The 18,996-nt window shown below is 36.9% G+C and overlaps 1 protein-coding gene and 1 pseudogene across 11 annotated transcripts in view; both read right to left on the bottom strand.

Moving 5' to 3' along the window:
- Positions 1-18,996, bottom strand: part of CDH18 (cadherin 18) — a 1,096,529-nt gene that overhangs the window by 248,037 nt on the left and 829,496 nt on the right. The window lies entirely within an intron of this gene.
- Positions 846-968, bottom strand: LOC120365433 (U4 spliceosomal RNA; annotated as a pseudogene).

Here is an 18,996-nt window from a genome sequence, read left to right as displayed (position 1 = left end):
GCCTGATAACCCTGAATCACTCATTTGACCTCTCTCAGCCTCTTTTCCTATCTACAGGACAAAAGTGACTCTTACTGCCTCAGAAAAGGACAGCGAATGAGTAAATTTAAATATTTAAGGTATTAGTCACAGAGCCTGGTACCTAACGAGCACTTGGTAAACATTCCTTTCAGTTCTTTCTTGTCACCATTCCATTTCTCTCATCCTCACCCATCTTCTTAGACTCATTCTCTTCAGTATTTTACTCAGTCTAGCCTGAAATTTAGTAAAGAAGCCATACTATGCAGTCTCTCATGACTCTGTGGGAAAAAAAAAAAAAAAAAAAGAAAGTCTATAAACATTATCATATAAACAGAACAAAAGACAACAATCACATACTTATCTCAATACATGCAGAGAAGGCCTTTGACAAAATTCAACAGTCGTTAATGCTAAAAACTCTCAATAAACTAGGTATCAATGGTACATATTACAAAATAACAAAAGCTATTTATGACAAACCCACAGCCAATAACACACTGAACAGGCAAAACCTGGAAGTACTCCCTTTGAAAGTTGGCACAAGACAAGGACGCCCTCTCTCACCACTCTTATAGTATTGGAAGTCCTAGCCAGAGCAATCAGGCAAGAAAAAGAAATAAAGGGCATTCAATTAGGAAAAGAGGAAGCCAAATTGTCTCTATTTGCAGATGACATGATTGTATGTTTAGAAGATCCCATCTTCTCAGCCCAAAATCTTCTGCAACTGATAAGCAACTTCAGCAAAGTCTCAGGATACAAACTCAATGGGCAGAAATCACAAGTATTCATATACACCAAGAACAGACAAACAGAGAGCCAAATCATGAGCGAACTCCTATTCACAATTGCTACAAAGAGAATAAAATATCTAGGAATACAGTTTCAATTAGCAATAATCGCGCCTCGGATAAACCTCATTGGCTACGATACTGCCACTGCGCAAAGCTGGGAATACATTTAACAAGGAACGTAAAAGACCTCTTCAAGGAGAACTACAAACCACTGCTCAATTAAATAAGAGAAGACACAAAGAGATGGAAAAACATTCCATGTTCATGGTTGGGAAGAATCAATATCATGAAACTGGCCATTCTGCCCAAAGTAATTTATAGATTCAATGTTATCCCCATCAAGTTACCAATGACCTTCTTCACAGAACTAGAAAACACCATTTCAAACTTCATATGAAACCAAAAGAGAGCCCGCATAGCCAAAACAATCCTAAGCAAAAAGAACAATGCTGGAGGCATCATGATGCCTGATTTCAAACTATACTACAAGGCCACAGTAATCGAAAAAGCATGGTACTAGTACCAAAACAGAGACATAGACCAGTGGAGCAGAGCAGAGGCCTCAAAAGCAACACCACACATCTACAATCATCTGATCTTTGACAAACCTAAGAAAAACAGGCAATAGGGAAAGGATTCCCTGTTTAATAAATGGTGTTGGAAAAACTGGCTAGCCATGTGCAGAAAGCAGAAACTGGACCCCTTCCTGACACAGAAACTGGACTCCTTCCTGACACCTTACACTAAAATTAACTACAGATGGATTAAAGATCTAAACATAAGGCCTAACACCATAAAAACCCTAGAAGAAAACCTAGGCAAACCCCTCAAGACATAGGCATAGGAAAGGACTTCGTGACTAAAACACCTAAAGCAATGGCAACAAAAGCCAAAATAGACAAATGGGGTCTAATTAAACTCCAGAGCTTATGTACAGCAAAGGAAACAATCATTAGAGCAAACCAGCAACCAACAAAATGGGAAAAAAATTTTGCAATCTACCAATCTGACAAACGGCTAGTATCCAGAATCTCCAAGGCACTAAAACATATTTTTAAGAAACAAACCAACCAACCCATTCAAAAGTGGGCAAAGTATATTAACAGACACTTTACAAAAGAAGACAATTAGGCAGCCAAGAAACGTATGAAAAAATATTCATCATATCTGGTCATTAGAGAAATGCAAATCAAAACCACATTGAGATACCATCTCACACCAGTTAGAATGGTGATTATTAAAAAATCGGGAGACAACAGATGTTGGAGAGGATGTGGAGAAATAGGAACACTTTTACACTGTTGGTGGGAATGTAAATTAGTTCAACCATTTTGGAAGACAGTGTGGCTATTCCTCAAGGACCTAGAAATAGAAATACCATTTGACTCAGCAATCCCATTACTGGGTATATACCCAAAGAATTATAAATTGTTCTATCATAAAGACACATGTACATGTACGTTCACTGCAGCACTGTTTACAATAGCAAAGACCTGGAACCAACCCAAATGTCCATCAAGGATAGAATAGATAAAGAAAATGCGGCATATATACACCATGGAATACTATGCAGCCATAAAAAACGATGAGTTTACATCCTTCATAGGGACATGGATGAATCTGGAAACCATTTTTCTCAGCAAACTGCCACAAGAATAGAAAACCAAACACCACATGTTATCACTCAGAGGTGGGTGTTGAACAATTAGAACACATGGACACAAGCAGGGGAGTATCGCACACTGTGGATAGTTCGGGGGCAGCTAGGGGAGGGACAGCAGGTGGGGGGGAGTGTGGGGATGGATAATGAGGGGATAAATACCAGATGTGTGTGATGGGGGGATGAAGGCAGCAAATCTCCTTGCCATGTGTGTACCTGTGCACCAATCCTGAATGATCTGCAAATGTAGCCCAAAAACTAAAGTACAATTAAAAAAAAAAAAAACCATTCTGCTAATTGAAAAGTCACAAAAATAAAATCAAGTAATAAAATACAATAAAATGTATACATAAATAACATCTTGGAAAGGGAGGGAAAAGATGTGGAGGAAAGAAAGAAAGAAAGAGATATTCAATATTTCTGTGTCTTGGAGAGATTGGGACAGATGATTATACCATTTAAACTTCAGAAATGATCACCATCTCAGGTTTGATTCTAAGTTTGACTAGGAACTGCAAGCCCTCAGCATAAGATATAGTGGTAATTTCTTGAAAAGATATTTCTTAGGATGTTTGTGTCAGTCTGTTTCTCTTCTCTCTAGGTTCCCAAACATAATTGAAGCCCCTTCCTTTACAGTAACAGAATAGAGTACTAGCTTAACCGTAATCAGAGTTTCTTCTGTCCTGAAATATTACATGAGTTATATTCCATCACAATCCTTGTGTACATTTCTAATGCTAAAATACTTAAGTAATCAGGATTTTTATGTAACATTTTAATTCAATATCTATTCAATATGCACAAAAGCACAGACATATTCACTGATTATATGCTCATTACTAATCTCTTATTACACTCGTATTTTGCATTGGGTTATATATTCTCATCCATATTGTCTTATTCAGCGTTCCCAAATAACCTGCAATGGTTCTATGAAAGGCTAAAGTTTCCAAACTATATTTCAAAAAACATGTAGTCAGGCCCCAACAGGTGTGCAGAATCCAAGTTTAGTGTTCTTTCTACTATACAACACAGCTCATATTATAAGATATAACTTCACACCTGCTATTGACTGAATGTTTATGTCTCCAAAATTGTATAAGTTAAAGCCCTAATCCCATATTGGTTAGTATTTGCAGACAGGACCTTTGAGAGGTAATTAGTTCATAAGTGTAAGCCCTTGTGAATGGGATCAGTTCAATTCTCTTATAAGATGAAGACACATGATAGAGATGATATCTCTCTCTCTCTCTCTCTCTCTCTCTCTCTGTGTGTGTGTGTGTGTGTGTGTGTGTGTGTGTGTGTGTGTGTGTGTTTCTCTCTCTCTATGTCTCCATCTCTCTCCCTGCCATGTGAGGACATAGCAAGAAAGTAGTCATCTATAAATCAAGAGATTTCTCATCATGCTAATGCAATAATCTTACTTCCCAGTCTTCAGAACTGTGAGAAATGTTTCATGTTTATGCCACCCAGTCTATGATATCATTAATAGCACTCCAAACTGGGAGTGGGTGAGGAGATATTACTTATTAGGTACAGTGTAAGCTACTAGTGTGACAATCACACTGAAAACCAGGACTTCACCACTACAAAATGTTACACCATGTCACAAAAGTGTACTTTACCCCTTAAATGTATACAAACTTTAGTATACATTCAATTCATTTGAGATATTTCTGTATTATTACAACTTTTTTCTAGAAATACTTATGTCCTCTTTCATATTTCAAAAGAGTAAAATACAATTATCATATTTTTGTAAAGCAGTAATCATCTTATACTCCATAAAAATTATTTTGCTTCTGAGTGAATACAGTCCTGTACAACTTTTCGTACAAACCGAGATTTCAAAGCAAACTCCACTTGTTTTCTAAAAGTATCCACGCTATATTCCCATGAAGCAAACATCAATGTGTTAAATGGCACGTATCTAAACAACTGAAATACCGTATCTAAACATTTCTAAACATAAAAGGGTATAGTAAAAAAAAGAATGCCACAATCTTATGGGACCACCATTGTATTATGGTGCATTGTTGACTGAAACATATTTGTGTAAGGCATGACTGTGTGTATCTATCTGTGTCTCTCTGTGTATACAAACAGGGTTTTGGAGGAGAGAGAGATTTCATTTTTGTCTAAGTTATTTAAATGGCTATTACGTTTTCCTTTAATTTTCTGAAGTTTTCATGCACAATTTCTATACAAAGAAGGACTGGGAGCAGAAAGCACTCTCTTTTAATGCATACATTTGGTCTTGCTTCGGATGACTGCTTCACAAACTAAGAATGACAGTCTCCTGTGGGTCTTTTGTAAGCACAGGTATGCTGACGGCAAATCCAGACTGCCAATCAATTTCAGTGGATTCCCAGGCTTGTTCATGTGTTTGTATCTGAACATTCCCAGTAGAAAGGACTTTCCTTTCTCTCCCAGGAAGTTATGGGCCTTGTTTCTATTATGGTTTTGTTAAAATCCTTACTTGTTTAACTCTTTAGTTACCATCAGATAGAGAGGAAAAATTAAGAAATAGAAATTTTGTTATGAAAGTGCAATAAAGTTAAGTAAATAAAATGTGGAAACAGTGAGAAAAAAAGAAAAAAGTAAGTGAAACAATAAGCACAAAACAAGAAAACCCCAAAAGACAAATAGCAATTGCGGTTACTAAAATTACTGAAAATGATAAAAATTATTAACTGGAGATACTGATACAGAAAATGTTAAAATTATGGCTAAAATATCACATTTTAAATCTTGTATATTTGGGATAATCTCTAGTTAGCAAAGTGGGAAATTATATGTTTTAAAAAATGACTGAGGTTTAATCAGATAGCTCCTACAAGGAAGACAATTTCTCTTGGAGGAAAAAAACAAACAAAAAAACCCCTGCTGTGTATATATATATATATATATATATATATATATATATATATATATATCTTGATAAGGAATAAAAAGCCCTGTTTGTGTCAGTGAACAAAAGTAAGGAGAAAATGATTCAATTTTGTCCACATAGAAATATCTGGGTTTCTGTGAACATTCTGGAAGACACTGAAAAGATAGAAACAAACAAACAAAAAATGTGGCCCAAAGAGTGAGGGAGATGAGATCTTTATGAAATAAAAACAGGAGCTGGCGCAACACACTGGTTTACACCTGTAATCCCAGCACTTTGGGAGGCAGAGGCAGGTGGATCACAAGTTCAGAAGATCGAGACCATCCTGGCTAACACTGTGAAACCCGTCTCTACTGAAAATACAAAAAAGTGGCTGGGCGTGGTGGCACACACCTGTAATCCCAGCTACTTGGGAGGCTGAGGCAAGAGAATTGCTTGAACCCAGGAGGTGGAAGTTTCAGTGAGCCGAGATCGTGCCACTGCATTCTGGCATGGGTGACAGAGTGAGACTCCATCTCAAAACAAAAACAAACAAACAAAAAAACCCAGGAGCTTTAGTGTCCTGTGACACAGAGTTATGAGGAATTTGGAAGTATTTAGTTTGTTTCAAGTTGACCCCTTTGTTTGTAGATCACAATTATCTTCCATATTCTCTTAACATTTAAAAAAAGTCTGGTTCCACCAGAAGTCCTGTGTTAACAGTGCTTGGGGACAATGAAGGCATACTGGCTCCATGGTCCAGCAAAGAAGAGAGAAAGTAGTAGCCCCTAGAGATAAAATTGAGTTATGACTGGGTAAGCAATGGACAAGTTTCTTCTCAGCTCTCCTTTCTGAGGAGAGCAAAGATCACCTGGTGGTCATCAAGGACATTGTCTGAGACAAAACTCTTTATCTGAGGAATTCAGAAATCGGGAGACTTTTCTATCATCTAAAGCGAGCACGTGGTCCCAGGCTTCCTTCCCAGAAAAGTATAAGTAACTAAAATTTCTATACATCTACAGTATGCATGTATGTTAAAACTTACTGTGCAATTCTTCTTGACATCAAGGCACCAAAATGTCTACAAATGTAATCATTTATCATGACCTATGTGGCAAATAGGGTCCAAATTCCCCTTAAGTTCCTGCTTTAAGATCTACAAATACCCCCAAGGAAGAATCCACTGAGGTGTACTCAGTCCTGTCTTGCTGAAGATCCCTGCTGAACTCTTCTTCAGCGTTTCTAACTAATAAAAGCTCCCTTTCAGCTGGGCGCGGTGGCTCACACCTGTAATCCTAGCACTTGGGGAGGCTGAGGTGGGTGGATTGCCTGAGGTCAGGAGTTCAAGAACAGCCTTGCCAACATGGTAAAACCCCAACTCTACTAAAAATACAAAAATTAGCCTGGCCTGTGGTGGCATGCACCTGTAATCCCAGGTACTCAGGAGGCTGAGGCAGGAGAATTGCTTGAACCCAGGAAGGGGAGGTTGCAGTCAGCCGAGATCAAGCAACTGCACTCTAGCCTGGGTGACAAGCAAGATTCCATCTCAAAAAAAAACAAACAAAATAATCAACTTTCCTTTCAAACCTGTGCTGTTGGTAAATTCTTCTTATTACCCATGAGCCAATCACTTGCCACAGTGGGGGCTCTGATATTGCCTGGCACTTAATTCATAACTATGCAAAGGAAGGGGATTGGGGAACTTTTTTTTTCTCCAAAACTGCATAGGATAGGAGCTTGAGACATTTATTTGGATTTTTTTTCTTTGAGACAGAGTCTCACTCTGTTGCCAGGCACCAGGCTGGAGTGCAGTGGCACAATCTCGGCTTACTGCAACCTCCGCTTCCTGGGTTCAAGCAATTCTCCTGCCTCAGCCTCCTCCCAGGTTCAAGCAATTCTCCTGCTTCAACCTCCTGAGTAGCTGGGACTACAGGCACATGCCACCACACCCAGCTAATTTTTGTATTTTTTAGTAGAGATGGTGTTTCACCATGTTGGCCAGGATGGTCTCGATCTCTTGACTTCGTGATCCGCCCACTTCGGCCTCCCAAACTGCTGGGATTACAGGCCTGAGCCACCGCGCCCAGCCTTATTTGGATTTTAAAGAAAAGTCTTGGCCTGGAGTGGTTGCTCACACCTATAATCCCTGCACTTTGGGATGTCAAGATGGGTGGATCACCTGAGGTCAGGAGTTCAAGACCAGTCTGACCAATATGGTGAAACTCTGTCTCTACTACAAATACAAAAGTTAGCTGGGTGTGGTGGTGGGTGCCTGTAATCCCAGATATATGGGAGGCTGAAGCAGGAGAATCACTTGAATCCAGGAAGTTGAGGTTGAAGTGAGTCAAGATCCTGAAACGGCACTCCAGCCTGGGTGACAGAGCAAGACTTTGTCCCAAAAAACAAAAACAGATAAAGAAAAATGTGGTAGATATACAACATGGAATATTCCACAGCCATAAACAAGAATTAAATCATGTCTTTTGCATGAACATAGATGGAACTGAAGGCCATTATCTTAAGTAAAATAACACAGAAAGAGAAAGTCAAATCCTATATGTTTTCTCTTATAAGTGAAAGCTAAATAATGTGTATACATGGACACAGAATGTGGAATAATAGATATTGGAGACTCTGAAGGGTGGGAGCGAGTGAGGAATGGGAATTTAACTGTTACAACGTACATTTCCCTGGGTGCTTATTAAAAGCCCAAACATTACCACCATATATCCATGCAACAAAACTGTACATGTATCCCTCAAATTTATAGGAATAAAAGAATATATAGATAATTACAAATTTGCTACTGTGTGTAAAGCCCCCAGGAAGGCCTGGTATGGAAAGCAACAGTAACACTTCTGGTATTCAAGCCCTTATGGAGCTCTCAGAGTAGAGAAGAAATATCTGAATAAAAGGGCTACTGCTTTGTTTTATGAGAAATATAAAAATGTTACTCAAAGATTGGAGAGATTAGTTCTAAGAGTCCAGGGAATCAACCATTGAAGTATAAGTTTTCCCGGGAAGGGCGTGCCAGGAAGAGTAATAGCCTAAGTAAAAAAATAACACAGAAGTAGCATTTGGTTGAAAGGTAGGGGTAGGTATGAGCTTAAAAATTACGTGTATGTGTGCATGTGTGCGTGTGTGTGTGTGTATGTGTGTTATTCTGCATATGTGTGTGTATATATATAATGGGAAATTATATAAGTGTATTTTCTATATATATGATTAATAATATTCTAATGTTTTCTAGATTTCATTGTAGATATCTAAGATATTGGGTTAGGGAAGAATCTAGGGAAATCAATGAGACTGTAGTACATTTAATCCTATTGCAGGGGGATAAATTACTTCAGAATAAATTTAAAGTGATGAAAAAAATCAAATTTCTTGGTGATTATATGCCATGAATTATGTTTAATCAGGTTTAAAGACTAAAGGAGAGAATCACAGCATTTCCTATTTCCTATTGATTTAATATTTGACAATAAATTAAATAGTATTAATAGCTAATATATTTGTCAGGCTATTGGCTAAAAAATAATTCCCAGTATTTTTTTCCTCAATAGTTACTAGTGAGACCATGCAGGAGGCATAGAGTGAAGTCACAAAAGAAGAAGATTTAAAAAATTTGTCTTTTATTAGGAAGAAATTGTGTAAGACATGCTGCAATTGACCAATATCGATTCTTATCTTTTTGATATGTAAAGGTGCAACTATCATTTTATAGTAAATTAGATGATTTTTTTACTCTCCTGGTAGTAGCTGGTCAATTTTTTGACAAAGAGTTGTTATTTCTTAAGAAGTAGATTCAACTGTTTCCTTACTCTGTTTGCTTAACAGCTTTATGCAAGTTTAATTTATTTTACCCTAACATTTATTTAAGTGTACAATTCAGCCTAATGCCGTCTTAATGGTTTCATCTAAGGCTACAATAAATAGTTTGACTAGCATAGAACACTGATCTATAATTTGGTTTTGTTAGAACTATATGCAGAACAATTAAATTTGATAGATATTATTCTGTTAATGTCAAAAGGACACCATGATCTTCCCAAAGAGTAGGAGAGTTATCTGATACCTATGGTGTCTGTAAAGTGCTTTGCTACTTTGTGATGGTAATAAAATTATTTACCAAATATGCATTCTCAAGGGAGTATCAGAGAAAAATACATTTAGTTTCATTTTGATTCTTCCAAGTAGCAAACTTAATATAACTTTTGATATTTCATTTAAAGTGTGAAAAATGTCCTTTTACAGTTTGATATTGCTACTGAAACTGTGAAGTGGTTATGTATGGAGAGAGAGCTGAGTGCTCTCTCTGGTTCATAGAATTCAGGTTGAGAGTAAGGAAAGTATTCTCAGTAAGCCAGCTCAATCCCTGCATGGGCAGTGCATTGTACTATAAAGGTTATTCATATGTCTGCAAAGCGCATCTCCTAAAGTTCCCAGGTATCAGTTAGCATAGGGTATGTGTCTCAAGATAAATTAATGTAATTGGAGTTACTTCATTGAGTTCCTTTCCTTCAGCAATCTCCATGTAACTTTCTCTTTGTGTGCCTGTTGTCACATGATCACAAAATACATGTTTAAGTCCAGATGATGGTAAAGTCAATTGAGGTAGTAGCATTGACACTTTATAAAGATTTCAAAATTTTCCTGAAATACCTCAGAGTCCTCACTGGTTGGAGGAGTGTCAACAGATACAGGGAAGTTGGAAAAATCTAGATTTTTAATTGCATATGTTGCTACCCTGAGTAAAATCAGTTATGATGGGACAGGCAAAATGAAAAATTGGTATTAAATAGGCAACTACTAATACTTACTAGAGTTCAATAACCCTTTATTTTTTAAATGCCATCGAAATTGTGACTTTTTTTTCTTATGTTGTTTTTCCTCACACGACCTGCTGCAGTTCAGGAACTACTTAGAATTCTTCCCTAAAGTAGACAAATTGAGATTTTTTTTTTTTTCAGTAAATGGAAGCTATTTATTTTTTTCCAAGAGGAACACATTACTTAGCTTTGATGATTACTACCTAAATATTTTTGTCTGTTAGTAAGCTATAACAGAATTATTTTTAAATGCTTGTACATTAAGTTCTGAATGTCTTTGATAGGTTCTTTAAAATGGTGATAACAAGAGAAGGGACATACAGCAGGTTCTCAAGTAATGTCATTTCTATAACTTCATTTCCTTATAACATTGATGGAAACAATATATGGCATCATTATACTTCATTTTGCTCAAAATTACAGTTTCCAAGAATCTATGAATAAGTAAGGACTAACTGTATAATTGTTTGTGCAAGCAATTATTATTGTTATCATTATCAATAGAAATGAGCTATAAAAAGATAAATTGACAAAGCATATTCTATTGTGAAATCCCTTCCTGCAGATATTGTAAGTGACAATTTAAATACTTTGTCTTCTTAGCTTTTAATAAATATAAAATACTGACTTTGGAAAGTAAAAACTGTTGTGATATAGATTTTTATATGAAATTACATAAAATTAAAATTAAAATCTATAGAACTTGTAGAGATGCTTAATACAGTTTTTTAAGCATATATAGAAATCATTCTTAAACTTAATATTTTTGCTCACAGAGCAAAAGTGAAATGAAATAAATTTGGGGAGATAATAGAGAAATGTTAAGGATTTAATTACTTTATGCAAACTACAGAAATAATGTTGAAACATCTTGTTTTCAATTACATCCCATAAAATTCATTGAGGTCTTGAACTGAGTTTATTTTTCTGCCTGATTGATTTCTGCTACAAAATGTTAAGAAAAGATCATCTTGAAGAATCAGTTATTGTCAGTCACAATCTCTGCATTAGTGACTATTGTTTCAGAAAGAGTGTGCCACTGTACCTCATCTAGAGGCACTATTCTGAGTCAAGACTGTCAATACTGAAGAGGTTGGTGATTTTATTGTCTAATTTTTAACTCCTTATAGATTATCATTTGCAATTTTCTAATGGTATATTTCTCTTAATTATCATGTTTGTAAAAGGTTTCTTGAAAATGTTTGGAAAGAAATTTAATTGCATGTAAGTTCCTAAGGTACCTTACCTTTTTAAAATTTATATCGCTATTTCAACTAAAAAATTCTTTCAAACAAAATAACCTTTTCTGTTTTTTTTTTTTTTTTTTTTTTTTTTTTTTTTTTTTTTTTTTTTTTACTTCAGATAAGACTATTTCAAATCCTCATAATGGTTTAAAATGTGGTAACTTATGGAAATTCTTGTCAATCTTTTCTTTTTTTTTTTTTTTTTTTTTTTTTTTCTGAGACTGAGTTTCACTCTACTACCCAAGCTAGAGTGCAATGGAATGACCTCAGTTCACTGCAACCTCTGCCTCCCAGGTTCAAGCTATTTTCTCTACCTCAGCTTCCTGTGTAGCTGGGATTACAGGTGCACACTACCACGCCCGGCTAAATTTTGTATTTTTTAGTACAGACAGGATGTCACTATGTTGGCCAGGCTAGTCTTGAACTCCTGACCTCAGGTGACCCATCCACCTCAGCTTCCCAAAGTGCTAGGATTACAGGCATGAGCCACTGGGCCAGACCTCTTGTCAATCTTAAGGACTCCTTAAGGACACAAGATAACTTGAGTCCTATATTTTTCCAAGGACTGGGCTAAGAGCATTGTCCTGATTTTCCCATGATATTTAGTCATTACCATTTTAAGTTTATACACATAGAAACAGAAGCAAAAAAAGTAAATAATTTGATCAATTCGTATTCTAGGATTTGAAAACAAAGCATTATCAGCTGCTTTTGCAATATACCTTAGGATTTCAGAAAAATATACAATTTATGCTACATTTATATCATATTAATTCAACTAGAATATGAGTCCAAATAGCATACTAATCTTTAATGGAAAGGTCAAGTAAGCAGTTTCTTCATTAAATTTATAATAGTGCCATGTCAAAATAAATAATAATCTGACTGTGCCTTTGAAACTGATAGTAATTATTAGGTGTAGGGAATTTTATTTGATGCTAAGTGTTCTATCCCTTTGAGATAGGCATTATTAATGCAAAAAAATTGATTGACAAAATAGTTGAAGTTCTGTGTCTATTCCACTTTAATATCATGTAACAGAAACAATGAAAGTACTAAAATACACTAGGAGAGCTGGTAAAAGAATATGTGGTATGCTCTTAGTATATAGACAAAGATAGCCTGTCTGGTCTTACTATTTTTATGTACCTGACAATTAAATGTAGAATGTATCAGCATAAATGTTTTCAGCTGGCATATTTTATAATAAATATCCTTACATTAATATAGATATGTAAAGATTGCATGAAAAATGATAAATGAGTTTAAAACATAAATATGCAAATATGAAAATAAATAAATGGCTCAGTAATATTTACTGGGCATGTGAGAAAAACCCACTATAAGAACCATTTATAAAATCTATGAACTCCGTTATTGACTGTCAATGATTTATATATTTCACGTTAATTACAGTCAAAAGAGCCAATATTCACTACTACAAACAATTGTAAGGGAGGCTTAACTAGGATTTTGTAAACAGTATGCTCCTTTGTTTTTCCTGACATCAGGTTTTAATTTAGGTTTTCAGGCTTTTTGAATTGGTCATGGAGACTATTCAATATATTTGTATGAAACAGACAAAGGAATGACTTAAGTTATATGCACTAACAAAAATAACGTTAAGTACTTCATAAGTTGTTAACTAAGAAAGAGCAATCAGAGAATCATCAAATGGCCATGAAATTAATGAGCATTAAGAGATTCTCATGTCCACTTAAAAACTACACACTGGCCTTCCATTCTGTAAGGAAATGGAATGTTTCGCTTCTGTTTCTAAGGCTCTGGAGTGATACCTGGCAGATTTCTGGCTCTATCTCAGACTTAAGTTATGGGAATTAGTTTCCTTGTGTAGGAATTTGATCATTCAGCTTTTGCAGTCACCACCTGACAAAAATTTTACGGTTTCTGAAGAGACATATAAACCTTTAAATATTAATTTATTTTTAACTCAATTTACACTATATTAACTGAAGCAGGGCTGAGATTTGAGTTGTGCTAATACACAACCATCATCCCAGATTTCTCTTGAATTTCATTTTCTGATCACTCAAAATGACTTTTTCCTTCAGTGGCCTTCCTCAAAATGCATTTCTTCAGTTTCGTTGTTTCCTTAGTTAGTAAAATGTCTTCTTTAATAACTGTAAAAAATGTTTTTTTTTCTATGAATCTAGCTAGAAATAGCACATTTCTTTTATTTTTAGCACCGTAGTCCCCTGCACCTTTTAAATGGTAGTTAATGTTAAACTTCACTTTTAAATGCACATTTGTCATTTGTTGGTATACACTGAGCACAAATCGTAAAATCATTACCTTAACAAATGTAATTTAAACCAATACATTTTTCAAGATGTTTCACTATACTAATAAATAAGATTTCAGTGTAAAAAAAATTCAGACAATCCAAGATGGCTGAATAGGAATAGCTCTGGAGTGCAGTTCCCTGTGAGAGCACCGAGAGTGAGTGATCCCCGCATTTCCAGATGAGTTTTAACTGCCCACAGACCAGGAGATTCACAGACAGAAAAGTGCCACGAATCTCCAGCAGGATTGTTTTGGCCGGTGCAGCAGGTCTCTGCACAAAATCTCCCACAAATCTGGGCAGCCATTTCAACTGGCTCCTGGAATGCCTGGGAGACAGAGTCACCCATTTAATGCCTGGGAGACAGAGTCAACCATTCAATGCCTGGGAGACAGAGTCACTGAACAAAAGGGGGCTGAAACAGGGAGCTAGGTAATCTGGCTCAGCAGGTCCCACCCCCACAAACACCAGCAATCTGAAACGCTCTAGATTGACAGTTTCACAGCAAGCACAGCTGGACCCGGGATGGTCCAGCTCCATGAGGGGAAGGGTGTCCACCATTACTGAGGCAGTACACCCTTACCAGGGCAGTCTGCCATTACTAAGGCAATCCACCGTTACTGAGGCAGTCCACCATTACAGAGATAGTCCACCGTTACTGAGGCAGACTGCCATTACCAAGGCAGTTCTAACTACAGCTAGCACTTGACTTATGACCATGATTGGTTCCGACAGACTGGTCGTAACACGATTTGGTCGTAAGTTGAGTTTGCTGTACCGAGTCTGGGATAACAGTTGAAATGGTGCACGTGGAGATGGTAGTACTGCCAGAAGCTGTTCTGCACTGTTGTATGCCCAGCTGGGCAATGTTTACGCTGCCAGATGTGGAGCAGTCGTGGCTAGCGATTGTGGTCATAAAGTTGAATGGTCATAAGTTGCATAGGTCATAAGTCGATCAAAACCTGTATACCTCTATAAACAAAACTGCAGGAAAGTTCACACAGCAACTGGGCAGAGATCACAGCAGCTCAGCAATGCCTCTACCGGCAGACTCTGACTAGGTTACTTCCTTGCTGGGGAGGGCATCTCTTAAAAAAGACAGCAGCATATCAGGAACTTTATTAAAACCCCACCTTTCCAGGATGGAACATCTGGGAAAAAAGGCAACTATGAGTTCTGCTGCAGCAGACTTAAACATACCTGCCCAGCAGCTCTGAAAGGAACAACACAGCTTACAGCTCAGCACTGAGCTCCTATAAACGACAGACTGTCTCCTGAAGCAGCTCCCCGACCCTGTATATCCAAAGAGATACCTCATAAAGGAGAGCTCAGGCTGACATATGGCAGGTACCCTTCTGGAACAAAGATAACAGAAGAAGAAACTGGCAGCAACCTTTACTATTCTGCAGCCACTGCAGGTGATCCCCGGGCAAGCAGGGTCTGGAGTGGACTTCCAGGAGTCCTACAGCAGAGGGGCCTGACTGTTAGAAGGAAAACTAAAAAACAGAAAGAAATAACTCCATCATCAACAAAATGGACATCCACTCAGAGACTTCATCAAAAAGTCACCAGTTACAAAGACGACAGGTAGATAAATCCACAAAGATAGGAAGAAGTCAGCATAAAAAGATGAAAACACACAAAACCAGAATGCCTCTCCTCATCCAAGGAGTCACAACTACTCACCAGCAAGGGAACCAGGCTGGATAGAGAATGAATCTGATGAATTGACATAAACAGGTTTCAGAAAGTGGATAATAACAAACTTCTCTGAGCTAAAAGAACATGTTCTAACCCAATGCAAAGAAACGAAGAACCTTGCAAAAGGATTGATGAAATGCTAACGAGAATAAACAGCTTGGAGAATGAAATAAATGAATTGATGGAGCTGAAAAACACCACAGGAGAACTTCACAAAGCATATACAAGTTTCAATAGCTGAATCAACCAAGCAGAAGAAAGGGTATAAGAGATTGAAGATCAACTCAATGAAATAAAATGAGAAGGCAAGATTAGAGAAAAAATAGTAAAAAGAAATGAACCAAGCCTCCAAAAATATGGGATTATGTGAAAAGACCTAATCTACTTTTGATAGGTGTACCTTAATGTAACAGAGAGAATGAATCCAAGGTGGAAAACTCTCTTCAGGATATTATCCAGGAGGACTTCCCCAACCTAGCAAGGCAGGCCAATATTCACATCCAGGAAATAAAGAGAACACCACAAAGATATTCCTCAAAAACAGCAACTCCAAGGCACATAGTCATCAGGTTCACCAGGGTTGAAATGAAGGAGAAAATGCTAAGGGCAGCCAAAGAGGAAGGTTTAGTTACCTACAAAGGGAAGCCTATCAGACTTAGAGCAGATATCTTGGCAGAAGCCCTATAAGCCAGAAGAGAGTTGGGGCCAATATTCAACATCCTTAAAGAAATAAACTTTCAACCTATAATTTCATATCCAGCCCAACTAAGCTTCATAAGTGAAGGAGAAATAAAATCCTTTATGAACAAGCAATTGCCCAGAGATTTCGTCACCACCAGGCCTTCCATACAAGAGCTCCTGAAAGAAGCACTAAACATAGAAAGGAACGACCAGTATCAGTCACTCCAAAAACATACCAATGGTAACGACCATTGATACAATGAAGAAAATGTGTCAACTAATGAGCAAAACAACTAGCTAACATCAAAATGGCAGGATCAAATTCACACATAACAATATTAACCTTAAATGTAAATGGGCTAAATGCCCAAATCAAAAGCCACAGAGTGGCAAATTGGATAAAAAGTCAAAATCCATCAATGTGCTATATCCAGGAAACCCATCTCAATTGCAAGGATACACATAAGATTAAAAAAGGGATGGAGAAGATTTATCAAGCAAATGGAGAACAAAAAAAGTAGGAGTTTCAATCCTAGTCGCTAATAAAATAGACATTAAACCAACAAAGGTCCTGGGGACAAAGAAGTACATTACATAGTGGTAAAAGGATCAATGCAACAGGAAGAGCTAACAATCCCAATACAGGAGCACCCAGATACATAAAGCAAGTTCTTAATGACCTACAAAGAGACTTAGACTGCCACACAATAATAGCGGGAGACATTAACTCTCCACTGTTAAGCAGATCAATGAAACAGAAAATTAACAAGGATATCCAGGATTTGAACTCATATCTGGACCAAGCAAACCTAATAGACATCTACAGAACTCCCCATGTCAAATCCACAGAATATACAATCATCTGAGCAACATCACACCTACTCTAAAATCAACCACATAATTGGAAGTAAATCACTCCTCAGCAAATGCAAAAGAACAGAAATCATAACAAACATTCTCTCAGACCACAGTGCAATCAAATTAGAATGCAGGATTAAGAAACTAACTCAGAAACATACCACTTCACAGAAATTGAACAACTGGCTCTTGAATGTTGACTGGATAAACAATGAAATGAATTCAGAAATAAAGATGTTCTTTGAAATCAACCAGAATGAAGACACAACATACCAAAATATATGGGACATATTTAAAGTAGTGTCTAGAGGAAAATTTATAGCAATAAATGCCCACAGAGAAGCAAGGAAAACCGACACTCTATCATCAAAATTGAAAGAGCTAGAGGTGCAAGATTAAAAAAAAAAACTCAAAAGCTACAGAAGACAAGAAATAACTAATATCAGAGCAGAATTGAAGGAGATAGAGACACAAAAACCTTTCAAAAAATTAATAAATCTAGGAGCTGGTTTTTTGAAAAGATCAACATTATAGACAGACCACTAGCCAGATTAATAAAGAAGAAGAGAGAAAAATCAAATAGATGCAATAATAAATGATAATGGGGACATCACCACAGATTCCACATAAATACAAACTACCATCAGATTACTACAAACAACTCTATGCACATAAATCCGTAAACCTTGAAGAAATGTATAAATTTCTGGACACTTGCATGCTCCCAAGCCTAAGCCAGGAAGAAGTCAAAACCCTGAAAACACCAATAATGAGGACTGAAGTTGAGGCAGCAATTAATAGCCTATCAGCAACAACAACAAAAAATCCCAGGTCCAGATGGTTTCACAGCTGAATTCTACCAGACATACAGACAGTAAGTGGTACCACTCCTTTTGAAACTACTCCACACAATCCAAAAAGAGGGAATTCTTCCCCAATCTTTTTATGAGACGAACATCATCCTGATACCAACACCCGGCAGAGACTCAACAAGAAAAGAAAACTTCAGACTAATATCCATGATGAACATAGACGCAAAAATCTTCAATAAAATACTGGCAAACCAATTGCAACTGCACATCATAAAGCTTATCCATCACAATCAAGTAGGCTTCATCCCAGGGATGCAAGGCTGGTTCAACATATGCAAGTGTATAAATGTAATCCAACACATAAACAAAACCAAAGACAAAAACCACATGATTATCTCAACAGATGCAGTGAAGGGCTTTGACAAAATTCAACAGCCCTCTATAGTAAAAACTCTCAATAGACTAGTTGTTGACAGAAGATATCTCAAAATAAGAAAGGTTATTTATAACAACCTCATGGCCAATATCATACTGAATGGGCAAAAACTGGAAGCATTCCCTTTGAAATCTGGCACTAGACAAGGATGCCTTCTCTCACCATTCCTATTCAATATAGTTTTGGAAGTTCTAGCCAGAGAGATCAGGAAAGAAAAAGAAATAAAGGGTATTCAATTAGAAAAAGAGGAAGTCAAATTGTCTCTATTGCAGATGACATGATTGTATATTTAGAAGACACCATTGCCTCAGCCCAAAATCTCTTGAAACTGATAAGCAACTTCAGCAAAGTCTCAGGATGTGCAGAAATCACAAGCATTCCTATACACCAATAACAGACTTAAAGAGAGCCAAATCAAGAATAAAGTGTCATTCACAATTGTTACAAAGAGAACAAAATACCTAGGAATAGAGCTCACAAAGAATGTAAAGGACCTCTTCAAGAAGAACTACAAATCACTGCTCACAGAAATAAGAGAAGACACAAACAGATGGAGAAGCATTCCATGCTCATGGTTAGGAAGAAACAGTATTGTGAAAATGGCCATACTGCCCAAAGTAATTTATACATTCAATGCTATCCCCATCAAGCTACCTAAGACCCTCTTCACAGAACTGGAAAAAAAATCACCTTAAACTTCATATGGAACCAAAATAGAGCCCACATAGCCAAGTCAATTCTAAGCAAAAAGAACAAAACTGGAGGCATCACACTACCTGGATTCAA

The sequence above is a fragment of the Saimiri boliviensis genome, chromosome 1, assembly GCF_048565385.1.
Source record: "Saimiri boliviensis isolate mSaiBol1 chromosome 1, mSaiBol1.pri, whole genome shotgun sequence".
Classification (NCBI taxonomy): domain Eukaryota; kingdom Metazoa; phylum Chordata; class Mammalia; order Primates; family Cebidae; genus Saimiri; species Saimiri boliviensis.
Note: the sequence above shows the minus strand (reverse complement) of the source record. Positions and strands in the feature narration are given on the sequence as shown.